The following is a 19,537-nucleotide window of genomic DNA, read 5'->3' as shown; positions in this document are numbered from 1 at the left end:
ACTAAAATAAGCTTACACAACCACTTCGGTCCATGCTTCAGGAAGCTATATAGCATTAAAGGAACTACCTCAATCATTTCCTGCTCTCCAGTGAAGGTACACCATACCATGATATCAGGTGGAAATGTCCAGTGTTATTTAACAATCATTCTGCTCCACCTGTCTGCATACTATTATCACTTGTAAGGCACACCTTATTGACTCCTAATCCTGAGATTTTCAAGAGTCCTGTCTGTTCAATTATCCTTTCCTTTGAACAGAAACAGACTGCACAGTGGCTCAGTGATTAGCACTGCTGCCTCACAGCATTAGAGACCTAGGTTTGATTCCAGCCTCTGGTGACTATGTGGAGTTTGCACATTCACCCCCTGTTTGCATGAGTTTCCTCCAGGTGCTCCGGTTTCCTTCCACAATGCAAAGTTGCACAGGTTAGGGAGAATTGTCCATGATAAATTGCCCACAGTGTTCATGGATGTGTAGGTTAGGTGCGTTAGTTAGGGGTAAATATCGGATAATAGGGTCTGGGTGGGTTACTCTTCGGAGGGCTGGTGTGAATTTGTTGGGCTGAAGGGCCTGTTTCTCCACTATAGGGATGCTGTGAGTCACAGAGTGCAGAAAGAGTCCACTCAGCCACATCATGCCTGCACCAGCTTTATTATCTAGTGCGAATCTCTTGTTTCTCCCCACATCCCTGCACACCATTACTCTCTGTAAGATTCACTTAGTCCTAAACACAATTTTCTCTGCTTTTCCACAGCAGCCACCTCTGTTCCTGCCTCTTGTCAGCAGCTTTTCTTCAGTTCTGTGAGCTCCTGTCAGAGGTGCTAAAACTGCCACAGAACATCTCAATTATTTTCTATTTGAGTTTCTTATCACATGGGCACTTCCTTTCACTGAAGCATTTATCAAAAAAATCATTTCACTCTTTTGAAGAACTATTGGACTTACTTTTAAAACAATCATCATTGAAGTTTAGTGTTAATGACAATCTTAAAGGAGAAAAACATAGTGGAAAGGCAAAGAGGTTTAGGGAGGGAGTTGAAGACCTTTAGATACAGGCAACTGAAGCCATGGCCACCAATAGTGGAGGAATGAAACTATGGGTAGCTGGTGAGGTTAGAATTGCAGTGCAGATACCTCGGAGGGTAAAAACAGAAAGTACTGGCGAGACTCAGCAGGTCTGGCACTGTCTACTTACATTTCAGAGTCTGTTGTTTCTATCTCAGAGGTTTGTGGGTTTGGAGAAGGTTACCAAAAAGGGAAGGGTGAAGCCAAGGTTAGATTTGAAACCAGCGATGAAAATTTTAGAATCAAGGCATTACCAGGCAGGCAGAGTGATGAAGAAGGCGTTTGGCACACTTGCCTTCATTGGTCAGAATATTGAGGATAGGAGATGGGATGTCATGTTGCAGCTGCACAGGACATTGGTGAGGTCACTTTCAGAATACTGCATGTACTTCTGGTTACCCTTCTATAGGAAGGATGTTGTTCAACTCAGTGTTGATCCCTAAAGGCAGTAATGTACCTAGACAGGGGCTGAGATGTTGTTTCTGCAGCTTACATTGAGACTCTTTGGAGCACTGCAGCTGGCCTGAGTCAGAACTGTTGGCATGGAAACACAGTGGTGTATTGAAGTGGCAGGTAAATGGAAGCTTTTTACAGATAGAACAGAGGTGTTTAGCAAAATAGTCATCTAATCTGCATTTTGTGTCCCTAATGAAGAGCAGACTACATTATGAGCAGCAAATATACTAGACTAAGTTGAGTGAAGTGCAGGTGAATCACTGTTTCACATGGAAGATAAGTCTGGGGCCTTGGATAGAGGGAAGGGAGGTGGGAAACAGGCAGGTGGTATATTTTCTACAATGGCAAAAGAAGGTGCAGTGGGGTATGGGGAGGCACAAGAGTGAAGGAGGAGTGCACCAGGATGTCCCTGACGCAATGGTCCCTCTGGAAGGCTGACAGGGAGAGGGGGAGTGTGTGTCTGGTGGTGGTATCCCACAGGAGGTGTTGGAGATGGTGACTCATGATCCTTTGAATGTGGATGCTGGGGAGGTAAAAAGTGAGGACTGGGGGACTTGGTTGTTGTTTTGGTATGGTGAGGGAAAGGGTGAGTGCAAAAATGCAGAAAATGGCACAGAAACAGCTGAGGGCCCTCTCAATCATGGTGGCAGGAATCCTCATTTGAAGGAAATGTGGACAGTTCTGAGACCCATCAGCGGATGGTGGTATCATCAGAGCAGATGTGACAGAGACAAAGCAACTGGGAGAATGGGATGGATTCCTTACAGGATGCAGGGTGTAAGGATGTGTTGTCGAGGTAACTGTGGGAGTCGGTAGGTTGGTAGTGGATATTGGTGGCCAGCCTATCCCCAGAAATGAAAGCAGAGACATCGAGGAAAGGAAGGGAGGAGGCAGATATGGACCAGGTGAAGGTGACAGCAGGATGGAAATTGGAAGCGAAATTCTGGATGAGAGAAGAAATTTGCAATGATAATGTCATTGATATGACAGGGAAAGATACTTAGGCATGGACCCGAGTAGGATTGGAACAAGGAATAATCCATATATCCCACAAAGAAACAGACATAACTGGGGTCCCTGCAGGTACCCATGGCCACACCTTTGACCTAAAGGAAGTGAGAGGAATTCAAGGTGAAGTTGTTCAAAGTGAGGATGAACTTGGCCAGGTAGAGGAGAGTGGTGGTGGATGGGGGACACTTCAGGTCTTCTCTCAAGGAAGATTCGGAGAGCTATCACACTATCTTGACAGAGCATAGATCCGTAAAGCAATTGCATGCCAGTGATGAAGAGGATAGCCGAGCAGGAGGCTGGAAGAATGCAACAAGCCAGGCATTTCGTTGTAACCCTTCTTCAGGCCAGTCCTGCTCAGCTCCAGGACATCTCTGCAAGAGTTCTTCAGGGCAGTGTGCTAGGCCCAACTACCTACAGAGTGGTGAAAATGCTGCTTGGCTTGCTGTGTTCTTCCTGCCTCTTGTTTGTCAACTTGGATCCCAGCATCTGCGGTTCTATTCTTGTCTCTAATGGTGAAGAGGAGGCAGTTGGTGCTGAAAAACTTACAATTCTGAAATCAGTGTAAAGTGTCAGATGAATTGTGGGTGTAAGTGGGAAGGGTCTGGACTAGAGGAGAATAAAAACCAAGTCAAGGTAGGAATAAATAAGCTCTGTGGAGCAGGAACACACTGAAACAATGGGTTTGCCCTAGACAGTCCTGCTGGTGAATTTTGGGAAGATGATGGAAGTGGATTCTATAAGGTTGGGGGACTATACGTTGGAAAGCTGAAGTGGGGTAGATCCCCAGATGAGATAAGGTTAGTGATGGTCATGGAAACAATAGCTTGATGGTGGGGTCATGGTCTAAGTTTTTTCTGTATTCACTCATGGGACGAGGGCACAGTTAACTTCTTGAACTACTGCAGTCCCTATGCTGTAGGTAGATCCACAAAATCATTAGGAAAGGAAATCCAAGCTTTTGACCCAGTGACACTGATGCATTCTCAATATATGTCCGAGTCAGGATGGTGTGTGGCTTGGAGGGGAACTTGCAGGTGGGGGTGTTTCCATGTATTTACTACCCTTGTCCTTCGAGATGGAAGTAATTGTGGATTTGGAAGGAGCTGGCTAAGGGTCTGTGGTGAACTTCTGAAGTGCATCCTGTAGATAGTACACACTGCTGCTACTGAGTATTGGTAGTGGAGGGAATGATGCTTGTGGATGTGATGCTGTGACCTGGATAGTATCGATCATCTTGAGCACTGTTGGTAGCTGCAGTCATCCAGGCAAGTTGGCAGTATTCCATCACACAGCTAACTTTGCCTTATAGATAGTGGACAGGCCTTGGGAGTCAGGAGGTGAGTTACTCACTGCAGTATTCCTAGCCTTTGAACTGCTCTGCAGCCACTGTATTTATTTGGTGAGTCCAGATGAGTTTCTGATCAATATTACCCCAAGGATGTTGATAGTGAGGATTCAGTGATGCCAACACTGCTGAATGTCAACGGGTAGTGGTTAGGTTGTCTCCTATTGGAGATGATCATTGCCTGACATTTGTGTGGCATTAATGTTAGTTGCCACTTGCCACAGTTGCCAAGCCTAGATGTTGTCCATATCTTGTTGCATTTGAACATAAACTGCGTCAGTTTCTGAGGAGTCATGAATGGTGTTGAACATTGTGCAATCATTGGCGAACTTGCCCACTTCTGACTTTTCGACAGAGACAAGGTCATCGATGAAATAGCTGAAGGTAGTTGGGCCTAGCACATTGCCCTGAAGAACTCTTGCAGAGATGTCCTGGAGCTGAGCTGACCTCCAGCAACCACAATCATCTTTCTATGTGGCAGGTACAACTCCAAACAGTGGAGAGAATGTCCCCTGTTACCCATTGATTCCAGTTTTGATCCTTAATGCCACACTTGGTTGAAAACAGCCTTGATGTCAACGGCTGTCACTCCCCCCTTCCCTCTGGAATTCAGCTCTTTTGTCCATGTTTGAACCAAGGCTGTAATGAGATGAGCTGAGTGACCCTGGCAGAACCCAAACTGGGCATCACTGAGTAGGTTATTGCTGAGCAGGTGCTGCTTGATAGCATTGTGGATGAAAACTTCCATCCCTTTACAGATGATCGAGAGTAGCTGATGGGTAATTGGCTGGGTTGGATTTCTCCTGCTTTTCGCATACCCGGGCAAATTTCCATATTGTTGGGTAAATGCCAGTAGTAACTTTACTAAGGGTTTAGCCAGGGGTGCGTAGGCTTTCGAACACAAGTCTTTTGTATTATTACTGGAATGTTGTCAGGGCCCATACCCCTTGCAGTATCCAGTGCCTCCAACTGTTTCTGAATAAAACATGGAGTGAACCAAATTGGCTGAAGACTGGTTTCTGTGAATGAATGATTTGTGAATGAATTTACAAATGTTGTCAATTGCATCTTACAGTGAATAATGCAGCAAAGTACAGTGAAAATCTTCAACTGTTGCCACAATCCAGCACCATCTGAATAGTTTAAAAATAAAAGAAATAACTGAGAGAGAGTCCATCCTCCTCCTGCCACCTCCACCATGAATTCTGAGTCCTGAGCCAGCTCATCAATGACACCTGGCCACCAAAGCCCCTCCACCATCTGTGCCGGAGTCACCATCTCTTTGCCGCTGGGCCCACCTTGCTGATGCTGCTGCTGATGTCAGGTCCTGTGCTGAACCATACTTGCCCCACAGCCAGGTGTCCCTGGCACCGCTATTGCTATTTCACTGCTAACCAGGAGTCCACAACTCTGGGCCTGCCACAACTGCAACCAGGGGTCCCTGGCTCTGCTGCACTCGATGACAGGCAGGAGTCCCTGCTCTGGACATGTCACACTGTTGCTACCTCCTTGCCACTGTAGGAATCCCCACTCTAGGCTTACTGCAAACAAGAGTCCCGCTCTGGCAGCCCGTCACTGAGATGTCACCATGCCAGCACTGCCATCTTGAAAAGTCAGCTGCACTGTCACCTCTGAGAGCTGGAGGAGCTTTGACACAGCTGCCACAGGCCGAGGATGCCAAGAAAACGTCCTTGCTGTTGCCACCACCTCCGATCGCTGGGAGCTGCCATCATTCTGTGTATGGCCCACACTCGTTGCCATGCTGATTCTGTAGATTAACCCACCGCAAAAGGCTTTAAACAAATTGCAAAACTAACGAAACGCGAAAGAAAGAAAAAGAAAGAGCAAAAGTAAACCGAAAACAAAAGAAGGAAAGCGGTTGGGAATGGATGACCCCTGGGCTCAATAGCCCGTATGCAGCTCTGCTCATCAGCCACCATCTTGATGCTGGGGATTACTAGAGGAGGACAAGATAGATCATCCACTCAGCATTTCTGGTTGAAGATTGCTGGGAATGCTTTCAGCCTTATCTTTTATACTGCATCTGGGCTCTTCCATCATTGAAGACAGGGAGATTTGTGGACCCTCCTCCAATGAGTTGTTTAATTGTCCACCACTGTTCACAACTGGATGTGGCAGGTCTGCAGAGCTTAGATCTGATCCACCGGTTCTGGGATCACTTTGCGCCGCTTATCACTTGCTGCTTATGCTGCTTGACATGCAAGTAGTCCTGTTTGGTAGCTTTGTCAGCTTGACACCTCATTTTCAGGTATGTCATATGCTGTTCCTAGCATACCCTCCTGCACTCTCCATTGAACCAGGATTGATACCCTGGGATAGGTGGTAATGGTTGAGTGGGGGATATGCCATGCCATGAGATTGCAGATTGTGCTGGAGTACTGTTAATGGCCCACAGAACCTCATGGATGCTCAGTTTTGAGTTGCTAAATCTGTTTGAAGTCTGACTCATTTAGCACGGTGATAGTGCCACAAAACACAATGGAGGTTATTCTCCATGTGAAGGTGGGACTTTATCTCACAAGGACAGTGAGGTGGTCACTTTTACTGTCATGGACAGATGCATCTACAGCTGGCAGATTGGTGAGGATGAGATCAAGTATGTTTTTCCCTTTTGTTGGTTCCCCCACCTTGTGCTGCAGACCCAGTCTAGCAGTGATGTTCTTTAAGATACAACCAGCTCAGTCAGTAGTGCAGGTGCTGAGCTATTCTTGGTAGTGTACATTGAAATCCCCCATTGTGTATATATTGTGCCCATGCCATCCTCAGTGGTTCCTCAAAGTGTTGTTCAACATGGAGGAGTATTGCTCCATCAGCTGAGGGAGGATGGTATGTGTTAATCAGCAGGAGGTTTTCATGCCCATGTTTAATGAAATGTTCCAGAGTCCAGAGTCAATGTTGAGGCAGCTCCCTTCTGACTGTATCCTACTGCATCACCACCTCTGCTGGGTCTGCCCTTCTGGTGGGACAGGACTTATCCAGAGTTAGTGATTTGTGGTGTTTGGGACATTATCAGTAAGGTATGTGAGCATGACTGTGCCAGGCTGCTGCTTGACCAGTCTGTGAGACAACTCTCCCAATTTTGGCACTAACCCCCAGATGTTAGTAAGGAGGACTTTGCAGGGTTGACAGGGCTGTTTCTGCCATTGTCTTTTCTGGTCTGAGAATGCCAAGTGGTCCATCCAGTTTAATTTCTTTGAGACTTTGTAGTGATTGATACAAGTGAGTGGCTTGCTAGACCATTTCAGAAGGCAATTGAGAGTTAACTACATTGTTGTGGGACTGCAGTCACATGTAGGCCAAATCAGGTGAGAATAATAGATTTTCTTCCCTGAAGAACATCAAGAGCCAGATGGGGTTTTTTTCCCCCTAACAACGAGCAATGAAATCATGGTCATCAGTAGATTTTTTTAATAGATATTTTTATTGGAAATTTAACATTTTTACAAGTTTACAAAAATAGACAAAACTCTCAAGTACAAACATTGATATACAATTAAATCTTAAATAAATAATAACCAAAATTTAACAAAAGAAAAATACTGAGAGAAAAAAAAACAAAACTCAACTAACTACTAATCTAACCAGAGTGTATAATTAAGTCTCTTACATTATTCAAATAAGAGAAAGAAAAAAAAGCCAACGGATACCACAGAAATTGGGTCGTGAGATACATGCTCGGAATGTGTTAACATCAAATGTAATAAAACCTGTATTCGTGCGGGATTCCTCTCCCAAGGGGCCCCGGACCAGCCAGGTTTTCAATCTCAATTAAATAAATAGGATAGCTGAAATATCTGTATTTATATAATATGATCAAGGATAGTCAGCATGGTTTTGTGAAGGGCAGGTCGTGCCTCACAAACCTTATTGAATTCTTTGAGAAGGTGACCAAGGAAGTGGACGAGGGTAAAGCAGTAGATGTGGTGTATATGGATTTTAGCAAGGCGTTCGATAAGGTACCCCATGGTAGGCTACTGCAAGTATGGCATTGAGGGTGCATTAGAGGTTTGGATTAGGAATTGGCTGGCTGGAAGGAGACAGAGGGTAGTAGTTGATGGTATAGGTTCATCTTGGAGCGCAGTTACTAGCAGTGTTCCACAAGGATCTGTTTTGGGACCATTGCTGTTTGTTATTTTTATAAATGACCTGGAGGAGGGGCTTGAAGGCTGGGTGAGCAAGTTTGCAGATGACACGAAAGTCGGTGGAGTTGTGGACAGCGAAGAAGGATGTGGCAGGTTACAGCTGGATATAGATAAGTTGCAGAGCTGGGCAGTAAGGTGGCAAATGGAATTCAATGTAGCTAAGTGTGAAGTCATTCACTTTGGTAGGAGTAACAAGAAGATGGATTACTGGGCTAATGATAGACTACTTGGTAGTGTGGATGAGCAGAGGGATCTTGGTGTCCATGTACACAGATCTTTGAAAGTTGCCACCCAGGTAAATAGTGCTGTGAAGAAGGCATATGGTGTACTGGGCTTTATTGATAGAGGAGTTGAGTTCCGGAGTCCTGAGGTCATGTTGCAGTTGTATAAGACTCTGGTGCGGCCTCATCTGGAATGTTGTGTGCAGTTTTGGTCGCCATACTATAGGAAGGATGTGGAGGCATTGGAACGAGTGCAGAGGAGGTTTACCAGGATGTTGCCTGGCGTGGTAGGAAGATTGTATGAGGAAAGGCTGAGGCACTTGGGGCTTTTCTCATTGGAGAAAAGAAGGTTTAGGGGAGATTTGATAGAGGTGTACAAGATGATTAGGGGTTTAGATAGGGTTGACAGTGAGAACCTTTTTCCGCGTATGGAGTCAGCTGTTACTAGGGGACACAGCTTTAAATTAAAGGGTGGTAGGTATAGGACAGATGTTAGGGGTAGATTTTTTACTCAGCGGGTTGTGAGTTCATGGAATGCCCTGCCAGTAGCAGTGGTGGACTCTCCCTCTTTATGGTCATTTAAGCGGGCATTGGACAAGCATATGGAGGTTATTGGGCTAGTGTAGTTTAGGTAGGCTTCGGTCGGCGCAACATCGAGGGCCGAAGGGCCTGTACTGCACTGTATTTTTCTATTTTTCTATATAATTCAAGAAGGGCTGCCATATTTTATTAAATAATTCGGTCTTTCGGTGCACCATATTTGTAAGGAAGTCAAGGGGAATACATTCCATAATTAATCTGTGCCAATTTGAAAGTCCAGGGGGGCCCTCAGCCACCCAGTTTACCAAAATATTTTTCCTGACACAGAAAGAGAGAATAGAAAATAGTCTCTTCCCGTACATGTCCAGGGAGGATAAGTTCGAAAAGCCCAAAAGGAGAGATACAGGGTCCACTTTAATTTCCGTTCCCAAAATTTCTGTCAGGGTACTTGCTACTTTAGTCCTATCTACGGATCTTATGACAGGTCCATAGACAATGTACAAGAGTGTCCACCTCTATTTTGCATTTGGGAAACATTGGAGATGCCCCTGCCTTAAATTTTGCCAATCAATTCGGTGCTATATGGGCTCTATGAAGTATCTTCAGCTGGATAGCCTGAGTTCTGTTGCAGATGGTGATTCTTTTGGCGTTTTCCCAAATGTCATTCCAAGTGTCTATAGAGATTTCTAGTCCCAAATCCTGATCCCATGTTTTAAGCAGATTGTCCATATCTCCCGATACTTCATCATGTACTAAATGATAAATAGTACTGACGGAAGATACCCCCATTGATCGTAGCACTCTACATTCTCTATCTGATTTATAAAGACTATCTAATAATGTAGTCTTCTTCTGTATATAGTCTCGAATTTGGAAGTATCGATAGAGGTCTCCATTAGGTAATCTGAATTTCTGACGCAGCTGTTCAAAAGACATCAGGACCCCTTCTTTAAATAGTTCCCCTAAACATGAAATACCCCTGGATTTCCAGAGTTTAAAAGTGGCGTCTGTAACCCCCGGTTGGAATCCCCATGCTCCCACTATCGGAGCATAGGGGGATGTTTTATGTGAGTTGCCCTCATTTTGCCGCATTATATTCCAAACTTTAACAGTGTTTAGTATTAAAGGGTTTTTACAGTGATCCGTAATGATTTTCCTCTTGTCTGAAAATAAAAGGTTAATAAGTGGGTATTTTACTTGAGAAGCCTCGATATCCAACCAGATTGATTGCGGGTCAGACAAGACCCAATCAGCTATGTAACTTAATAGGAAACTAACTGATATTTCCTAAAATCTGGGATGTCCAATCCTCCCCTTGCCAGTGGAAGCTGTAACTTCTTCGGCTTAATGAGGGGCCGTCTATGATTCCAGATAAAGGAACCCAACCAGCCATATAATTCACGTAGCCTCGGCAGCATCACCGGAAGCATTCTCATAGGGTATAGGAGATGGGGCAGGACATTCATTGTAATTAGTGCTATTCTACCCAGCCAGGAAATTGGAAGGTCTCCCCATCGCTGGAGGTTTTGCCTTATCCTTTCCAGTAAATGCACAAAGTTAGCCTTATACAACTGACCAAATACTGGGGTAATAAAAATGCCTAAATATAAGAAACCCTCCAGGGACCACCGAAAGGGAAAAGGGGATCCATTCACTAAGTGGGGTGTCATAGCAAGGCCACCCATTGGCATAGCCTCCGATTTTGAGAAATTAATTTTATAGCCTGAGAATGCATTAAATGTATTAATAACTTGGATTAAGCGAGGTACGGACATCAGAGGATTACTGAGGAATAGAAGAACATCATCTGCATACAGGGTAATTTTATGTTTACCTGTACCAATCCTTGGGGCCGTTATATTAGGATCAGCCCGTATAGCTTCTGCTAGTGGTTCAATTATTCGCGTAAATAACAATGGCGAGAGAGGACATCCCTGACGGCAGCCCCTACCCACACTGAAGCTATCCGAACCTAATCCATTGGTAACCACAACTGCTTTGGGATCACTATACAATGTTGAGACCCATTTGGTAAACACCTGTCCAACGCCAAACCTTTCCAATGTGTAAAACAAATATGACCATTCAACCCTATCAAATGCCTTTTCCGCGTCTAATGAGACAACTATTCCTGGTATCTTTCCCTGATGACAGGCTTGAATCATATTCAAAACCCTTCTAATATTATTGGATGATCTACGGCCCTAAATAAACCCCGTCTGATCCTCCTTTATAATATGTGGCAATACCCTTTGTAGTCTCAATGCTAACGTTTTAGAAAGGATTTTAAAATCTACATTTAGCAAAGATATTGGTCTGTATGACGTACAATCTTCTGGGTCCTTTCCTTTTTTAAGGATAAGAAAGATATTTGCCTCTTTCAGCGAAGGTGGGAGACAGCCCTGACTATATGCGTAGTTATACATGTCCATAAGTGGACCAGCCAATATTTCTGTAAATTCTTTATAGAATTCAGCTTGAAAGCCATCTGGGCCAGGTGCCCTACCACCCTGAAGTTACCTGATTGCGTCAAGTATTTCTTGGACTGTTAGGGGAGCATTTAAGACCGATACCTGTTCTGGAGTTAGGTCCGGAAAGGTCAAATTTTAAAAAAATGATTGCATCCTCCTAGTCCTGTCTTCACAATCCTGCGATTTATATAAATCAGAATAAAATTTTCTAAAGATTGCATTAATCCTTTTATGATCATGAGTCAAAATGCCCATACTTTTCTTGATGGAAGTGATAGTTTGAGGGGCCTTTTTTTTCTTTGCAAGAAATGCTAAGTATCTACCCGGTTTGTCGCCATATTCATATAACCTTTGTTTTGCAAATAATATTTCCCTCTTAGCCGTTTGGGTAAGCGTAGTGTTTAGAGCTGTCCTAAGGGCCGTAATCCTTTGCAATTTGATAATAGAAGGTTTATCAGCATATGCTGTTTCAACTGCTTTTAAGCGAGCTTCAAGCAGACGCTGTTGTTCTCCCTTTAATTTTTTCTGGGTCGCTGAGTATGAGATGATCAAACCTCGCGCGTAAGCTTTGATGGTCTCCCACATCAATGATGGGTTACTAGCCGTACCTAAATTAATTTCTAAAAAAGTTTAAAATTCTTGAGAGAAGTACTTTACAAATTTACTATCTTTCATCAGGAAGGGGTCCATATGCCAATGCCAAGGGGATGTCCCACTGTTCCTCGCCTTGATTTCCATATATACAGCAGCATGATCGGAAATTGCTATACTATCTATTTTACAGGATGATGTGGAACTTAAAAAAATTGAGGGGGCAAAAAACATTTATGTGGATTGGAGTAAAAAGAAAAATCTCTGCCCTGTGGATGAAGACATCTCCATACATCTACTAATCCTAATTCTTTGTTCAAATCCACCAATTGTCTAGATCTGGGAGATACTCCTGCAGTACTCTTGGGAATCCTATCTATTTCCGGATCCATAATACAATTAAAGTCTCCCCCTATCATTGTATGACGGGCACCGAGAGCCATCAATTTTGAGAAGGCTTCCGTTATAAATTTAAAAGGATGTGCTGGGGGGGGCAATACAAATTTAAAATCCCATATTCCTCTCCATTTATAAGGGCTTTAATCAGAATATTTCGTCCAGATTCGTCTTTTATCTGATTTAGGATTTTGAGAGGGAAATTCTTCCGAATAAGAATAATAACTCCCCTGGTTTTTGAGCTAAAAGAAGAAAAAAAGGCCTGATCAAATCCACCCTGTTGTAATTTCAAGTGTTCTTCATCCAACAAGGGTGTCTCCTGTAGGAGAGCTATATCAACCCTTTCTTTCTTGAGGTTTGATAATATTTTCTTCCTTTTGACTGGCGAATTACTCCCCTTGACACCCCAGGTGCACACTTAACTGACTGATCAACCATAATCGTCCGGGCAAATCCGAGACCCCTTGGGAGAGGAAACCCTATCCAGAACATCCCGAGCATAGAGCATATAAAATTCACAAAAATAAAGGCTCTCTAATACACTCACAACAGTATAATAAAAAACTATTTCGAAATAAAAAAAAGTATTTAAATGGAGATTTTCCCCCTTGTTCCCAGGGGGTATCACTTCCTTTCCAAAGGTCCATCGTATCCTCTCTCAACCAGTGCCCCACCCTTGAGCCAGGCGCTCCTCAATAGGATGAGGAAAATTCAAATATACTACAGAGCTAGAGTTAACAGTGAGCACCCTACCCCCACCCCCTAACCCCCACCAACACTTGGATATATTTGGTAATGTTAATACCATGTATAAACATATATAACTATAAAATTACAACCTCAACAAGTAATAATTAAATATAATAATACAAAATAACAAGGGAAAACAACCCCGCTCCTAGAGACAGAGGTAAAATAGAATAAGGTAACCACCTCCCCCCACCAACATTAACTAGACCCCCGGCCTATATATATATATAGAATAATTAAAAAAAACAAGGGGGGGAGAAAATTGTTAAGTAGAGAACAAATAAATAAATCCCTCTCCCCACCCCCCAAGATAATATTAAACAGTAAGGTAAAAAAAGAAAAGGGGGGATATAAACCGGAGTGGGGGGAAGGCAAACCAACATCCATTATCTCTTTCAATTTATCTAAGAGAGTCCAAAAATTCCTTAGCCTTTTCCGGCGATCCAAAGTTATACACTGATCCTTCATGGTTAAAATGTAGCGTCGCTGGGTAGCGTAAGGAGTACTGAATATTTATGTCCCTTAAACACTTCTTCGCCTTATTGAATTCCTTCCTCTTTCAGACTAGAACTGGGGAAAAGTCCTGGAATAACATGATCTTGGATCCTTTACAGATCATGGCTTGGGGATCTTTTCCAAGACTTCTAGAGGCTTCTAGGAGTATCTGCCTCTCCTTATAGCTCTGCAGCCGGAACAGGACTGAGCGTGGGCACTGATTCGAGCCGGGCCCACGTATTGCAACCCTGTAGGCCCATTCTACCCTTACCTGGCCTGATCCAGCCTTCAGATTTAACAGATGTGGAAGCCACTGTTCAAGGAACGCTGTAAGCTGGCCTTCCTCTTCCCGTACGGTAAGGCCCAGCTAACGAATATTTTTTCGACGACCTTGATTCTCGAGGTCGTCAATGTGGTTCTCTAAGGTCCGGACTCGCTGTTCGAAAGTCCGGACCCGATCCACGGCCGATTGCACTGTAGTTTCGGAGGTTGCGGCCTTTAGCTCCGCCCCTCCGACTCGGCGCTTGATTTCCTTAATGTCTCGGTCGTGCTTTTGCAGCACCGCCGAGAGTGAGTCCCATCGACTTCGGGATTCTTCAATAAAAGCGTCGATCTTCGCATCCAGTTCGGAGATGATTTCCACGAGGCTCGCCACTGTAGGCAAGTCCCCCGGGGCAGCTGCGGACGCCTTTGCTGCAGCTGGAGAGGGTGGGGGAGGGGGTTCTGCTTGCTGAGAGCTGAGGGCTCCCTTCCCTTTAGTTATTTTTACTGAAGATTAAATTGTTTAAATTCAATACTAAGCAACTAATTAGATTAAACAGCTATTTTAAATGATGTGGTGAGTGTGGTGGGAGTGGGTGACCCACTTTGCCCAAGTCTTGGGAGGAGCACTGTAGACTCAGACTTGCTGGGTCGCCGCCATCTTGGATCCTCCATCAGTAGATTCTTAATTCCAGAATTTTAAAAAATTCAAAATCTGCCATCTGCCATGGTGGGAGTCAAACTAGGGTCCCCAGAAACTTAGTGAGTTTCTGGATTAATAGTCTCAGTGTTAATACTAGCAGGCTATTGTCTTCCCATTGGTGGAAATAGGAGATGTTCGAGAGCTCATCGAGGTTAGTATGGCAGATGACAATGCCATCACCCTTGTTGGCAGGTAAGCACTGGTCTAGACAGCAATGCTCACATTGTCCACATGATTTTTTAAAAAAACTAATGGTAGAGCAGGGCTTGAGGAATCGTTGATCCTTCTATTCACAAGTAGGAGGTTTTAGCAATTATTTGTTTACAGAACGTGGGCCAATATTTATTGCCCATTTCCAATTGCTATGGCGAAGGTGGATATGTTTCCTTTAGCAATGGTAGGGGTTTGGTACATACTGCAGAACAAGAGTTATAACTGAGGCAAAGGCAATTATGATGCAATTAGGCAAGGTTTAGGATGCATAGGATGGGGAAGGAAACTGCAGGGAACGGGCACACCTGAAATGTGGAGCTTGTTCAAGGAACAGCTACTGCAGGGAGGGAGGAAGTGGTCGAACAAGGGAACCGTGGTTTACTAAATAAATTGACCCTCTTGTCAGCTAGGGCACTTGAGAGATACAAGTTAGCCAGGAAAGACCAAAAAAGAGAGCTAAGAAGAGCCAGGATTGGGACAGGTTTAGAGTGAGAGGGGCAAGATATAAAAGGAAACTAAGGGGCAACTTTTTCACGCAGAAGGTGTGTGTATGGAATGAGCTGCCAGAGGAAGTGGTGGTGACTGGTACAATTGCAGCATTTAAAAGGCATCTGGATGCATTTATGACTAGGATGGATTTATGGACTAGGATGGATTTAGAGGGATATTGGCCAAGTGCTAGCAAATCGGATTAGATTAGGTTAGGATATCTGGTTGGCACGGGTGTGTTGGACCACAAGGGTCTGTTTCCGTGTTGTACTTCTCTATGACTCTATGAGGGTCAGTCAAGGACAATATTGGGAAGTTGTGCGTGGACCCTTTGTGATTTTTCATCTGTATTCACAGGAAAAAGACAATGTCTTTGAGGACAATACTGAGTTACAGGCTATTACACTAGATGGGATTGAGGTTCACAAGTAGGAGGTGTTAGCAATTCTGGAAAGTGTGAAAATAGGTACATTGCCTAGGTGGATCAGATTTATCCTAGGATTCTCTGGGAAGTTAGGGACAAGATAGCAGAGCCTTTGGCTTTGATTTTTATGTCGTCATTGTCTACAGTCCCAGAAGACTGGAGGATAGCAAATGTTGTCCCTTTGCTCTATAAGGGGAGTAGAGACAACCTTGGTAATTATAGACCAGTGAGCCTTACTTCGGTTGTGAGTAAAATGTTGGAAAGGATTATAAGAGAGAGGATTTCTAATAATCTAGAAAGGAATAATTGATTAGGGATAGCCAACATGGTTTTGTGAAGGGTAAGCCGTGCCTCACAGACTTTATTGAGTTCTTTGAGAAGGTGACCAAACAGTTGGATGAAGGTAAAGTGGTTGATGTGGTGGATATGGATTTCAATAAAGATTTAATATGGTTCCCTACTGTAGGCAATTACAGAAAAAATTGGAGCATGGGATTGAGGGTGATTTAGCAGTTTGGATCAGAAATTGGCTAGCTGTAAGAAGACAGAGGGTAGTGGTTGATGGGAAATGTTCATCCTGGAGTTCAGTTACTAGTGGTGTACTGCAAGGATCTGTTTTGGGGCCACTGCTGTTTGTCATTTTTATAAATGACCTGGATGAGGGTGTAGAAGGATGGGTTACTAATTTTGCTGAAGACACTAAGGTCGGTGGATTTGTGGATAGTGCGGAAGGATGTTGCAGGTTACAGAGGGACATAGACAAGCTACAGAGCTGGGCTGAGAGGTGGAAAATGGAGTTTAATGCAGAAAAGTGTGAGGAAGGAGTAACAGGAAGAGAGTACTGAGCTAATGGTAAGGTTCTTGATAGTGTGGATTAGCAGAGAGATCTCAGTATCCATGCACATAGATCCCTGATAGTTTCCACCCAGGTTGATAGGTTTGTTAAGAAGACATACAGTGATTTAGCTTTTATTTGTAGAGGGTTTGATTTTCAGAGCCATGAGGTCATGTTGCAGCTGTACAAAATTCTGGTGGAGCCGCTCTTGGAATATTGCATACAGTTCTGGTCGCCGCTTTATAGGAAGGATGTGGAAGCGTTGGAAAGGGTGCAGAGGAGATCCACCAGGATAAGGAGGTTGCCTGGTAAGGAGGGAAGGTCTTATGAGGAAATGCTGAAGGATTTGAGGCTGTTTTCGTTAAAGAGAAGGTTAAGAGATGACATAATAGAGGCATACAAGATGATCAGAGGATTAGAAAGGGTGGACAGTGAGAGCCTTTTTCCTCGGACGGTGATGGCTAGCATGAGGGGACACATAGCTTTAAATTGAAGGGTGATAGATACAGGACAGATGTCAGAGATAGGTACTTTACTCATATCAGTAAGGGCTTGGAACGCTCTGCCTGCAACGGCAGTAGACTCACCACCTTTAAGGGCATTTAAATGGTCATTGGAGAAAAATGTGGATGAGAATGGAATAGTGTAGGATAGATGGACTTCACATTGGTTTAACAAATTGGCGCAACATCGAGGGCTGAAGGACCTGTACTGCGCTGTTCTATGTACTATGTTCTATGTCATGGTGTTCTGTCTTCTTGACCAGCTACAGTTCGTATGTTGCAGGAATACTCGTCCTGTTAAGAAGGGAGTTTCAGGCTTTTAATGCCAGACACTATGAAGGAATTTTTAAAAAAATTTCAAAACTATACTTTATTCATAAAATAATTTGATGGTCTGTACAGTTGGTCATGCCATACATATGTAAACATTTACTTACAGAGATCAGAATTTATCCTTTTTATATACAGGTCTGTACGTTTTCAATCATATGTCCATATATTTAGCTGAGGCGTCAGCAGGGACCAAATGACTACATGGGCCCCCTGTTCTTCTTAGGCAGGCAGATGTTACACAATGGTTTTTCCCCATCGCGCCTTGGCGGCAGTTGCCCCAAGCTTCAGTGGGTCCCTCAACACGTAGTCCTGGACCTTGGAATGTGCCAGTCTGCAACACTCAGTCGGGGTCAACTCCTTCAGCTGGAAGATCAGCAGGTTTCAGACCGCCCAGAGAGCGTCCTTCACCAAGTTGATGATCCTCCAGGCACAGTTGATGTCCGTCTTGGTGTGCGTCCCCGGGAACAGACCGTAGAGCACGGAGTCCCGTATCACGGCGCTGCTTGGGATGAACCTCGACAAACACCACTGCATTCCTCTCCAGACTTCTTCTGCGTAGGCACATTCCAGAAGGAGGTGTGTGACAGTCTCGTTTTCCCCCCCCACAGCCACTTCGAGGGCAGCGTGCGGTGTGGCTGAGAGTCCGGACGTACATAAAGGATCTCACAGGCAGACCCCTTCTCACCACCAGCCAAGCCATGTCTTGGTGCTTGTTGGAAAGTTCTGGTGATGAGGCATTCTGCCAAATGACTTTCGATAGGATCCGCCCTCTCCTTTTCCCGAAGGGTCTCAAGGACGCTACGTGCTGACCACTTCCTGATGGACTTGTGGTCAAAGGTGTTTTTCTTCATAAACTTCTCCACGAAGGACAGGTGATACAGAAAGGTCCAACTACTCGGAGCGTTCCGCGGCAGCGAGGCCAGGCCCATCCTTTGCAACACCGGGGACAGGTACGTAGTGACACTTGGTGTTTGCGTACCGGGGATCCATGCACAGCTTGATGCAGCCACACACAAAGGTGACCATCAGGGTGAGGGTGGCATTGGATGTATTTTTTCCCCTGTTGCCCAAATCTTTGTACAGCGAGTCCCTTTGGACCCGGTCCATCTTTGACCTCCATATAAACTGGAAGATGGCTCGGTTGACTGCAGCGGCACAGGTTCTGGGAATAGGCCAGACCTGTGCCATGTATAACAGCAATGACAGTGCCTCACACCTGATGACCAGGTTTTTTCCCACGATGGAGTGTGACTGTAGTTTCCATCTGCCCAGTTTCTGCCTCACTTTGCTGATACACTCCTCCCAAGACTTGGTGCATGCCCCAGACCCCCTGAACCAAATACCCAGCACCTTCAGGTGGTCGGTCCTGACGGTGAAGGGGATTGAGGATTGGTCAGCCCAGTTCCCGAAGAGCATGGCCTCGCTCTTGCCTTGGTTTACCTTGGCCCATGAGTTTGCGCACGGACAGTGGATCCGAGCAGAAAACGGCGACATCATCCATGTACAGGGAGGCCTTGACCTGCAGGCCCCCGCTGCCAGGAATAGTCACCCCTCTCAGGCTCGCATCTTTCCTGACGGACTTGGCAAATGGCTCTATGCAGCACACAAACAAGGCAGGAGAGAGAGGGCAGCCCTGCCTGACTCCAGATCTGATTGGGAAGCTATCTGATTCCCACCCATTGATTGAGACTGCACTGACAACGTTGGTGTAGAGCAATCTGATCCAATTGCAGATTCCCTCCCCAAAGCCCATTTTGGAGAGAACATCTCTCATATACCTGTGAGATATCCTGTCAAAGGCTTTCTCCTGGTCCAGGCTGATCAGGCATGTGTCCAACCCTCTGTCCTGCATGTAGGCGATCGTATCCCTGAGGAGTGCGAGACTCTCAGCGATCTTCCTGCCCGGTACAGCACAGGTTTGGTCGGGGTGAATCACCGACCCCAGAGCAGACCTGACCTGGTTGGCGATTACCTTTGACAGAATTTTGTAATCTGCATTCAACAGTGAGATTGGTCTCCAATTTTTGAGTTCCTCCCTCTTCCCCCTTCCGCTTGTAGATGAGGGTGATGATGCCTTTCCTCATGGATTCACTCATGGTACCTGCCCGAAGTATACTGACATTCACCTCCAGCTTGGTGCTGTAGTTCCTAATCAGGATGCTGTGTAGCTTAGAAGTGAACTTCCAAGTGATGGCACCCCATGTAACTGCTACCCTTATCCGTTTTGGTGGTTGGGATTTTGTGTGGAAAGTTCTGTTGAAGGAGCCAG

Source organism: Chiloscyllium punctatum, chromosome 24 (assembly GCF_047496795.1).
Source record: "Chiloscyllium punctatum isolate Juve2018m chromosome 24, sChiPun1.3, whole genome shotgun sequence".
Taxonomy (NCBI): Eukaryota; Metazoa; Chordata; class Chondrichthyes; order Orectolobiformes; family Hemiscylliidae; genus Chiloscyllium; species Chiloscyllium punctatum.
This window is presented reverse-complemented; position numbering follows the sequence as displayed.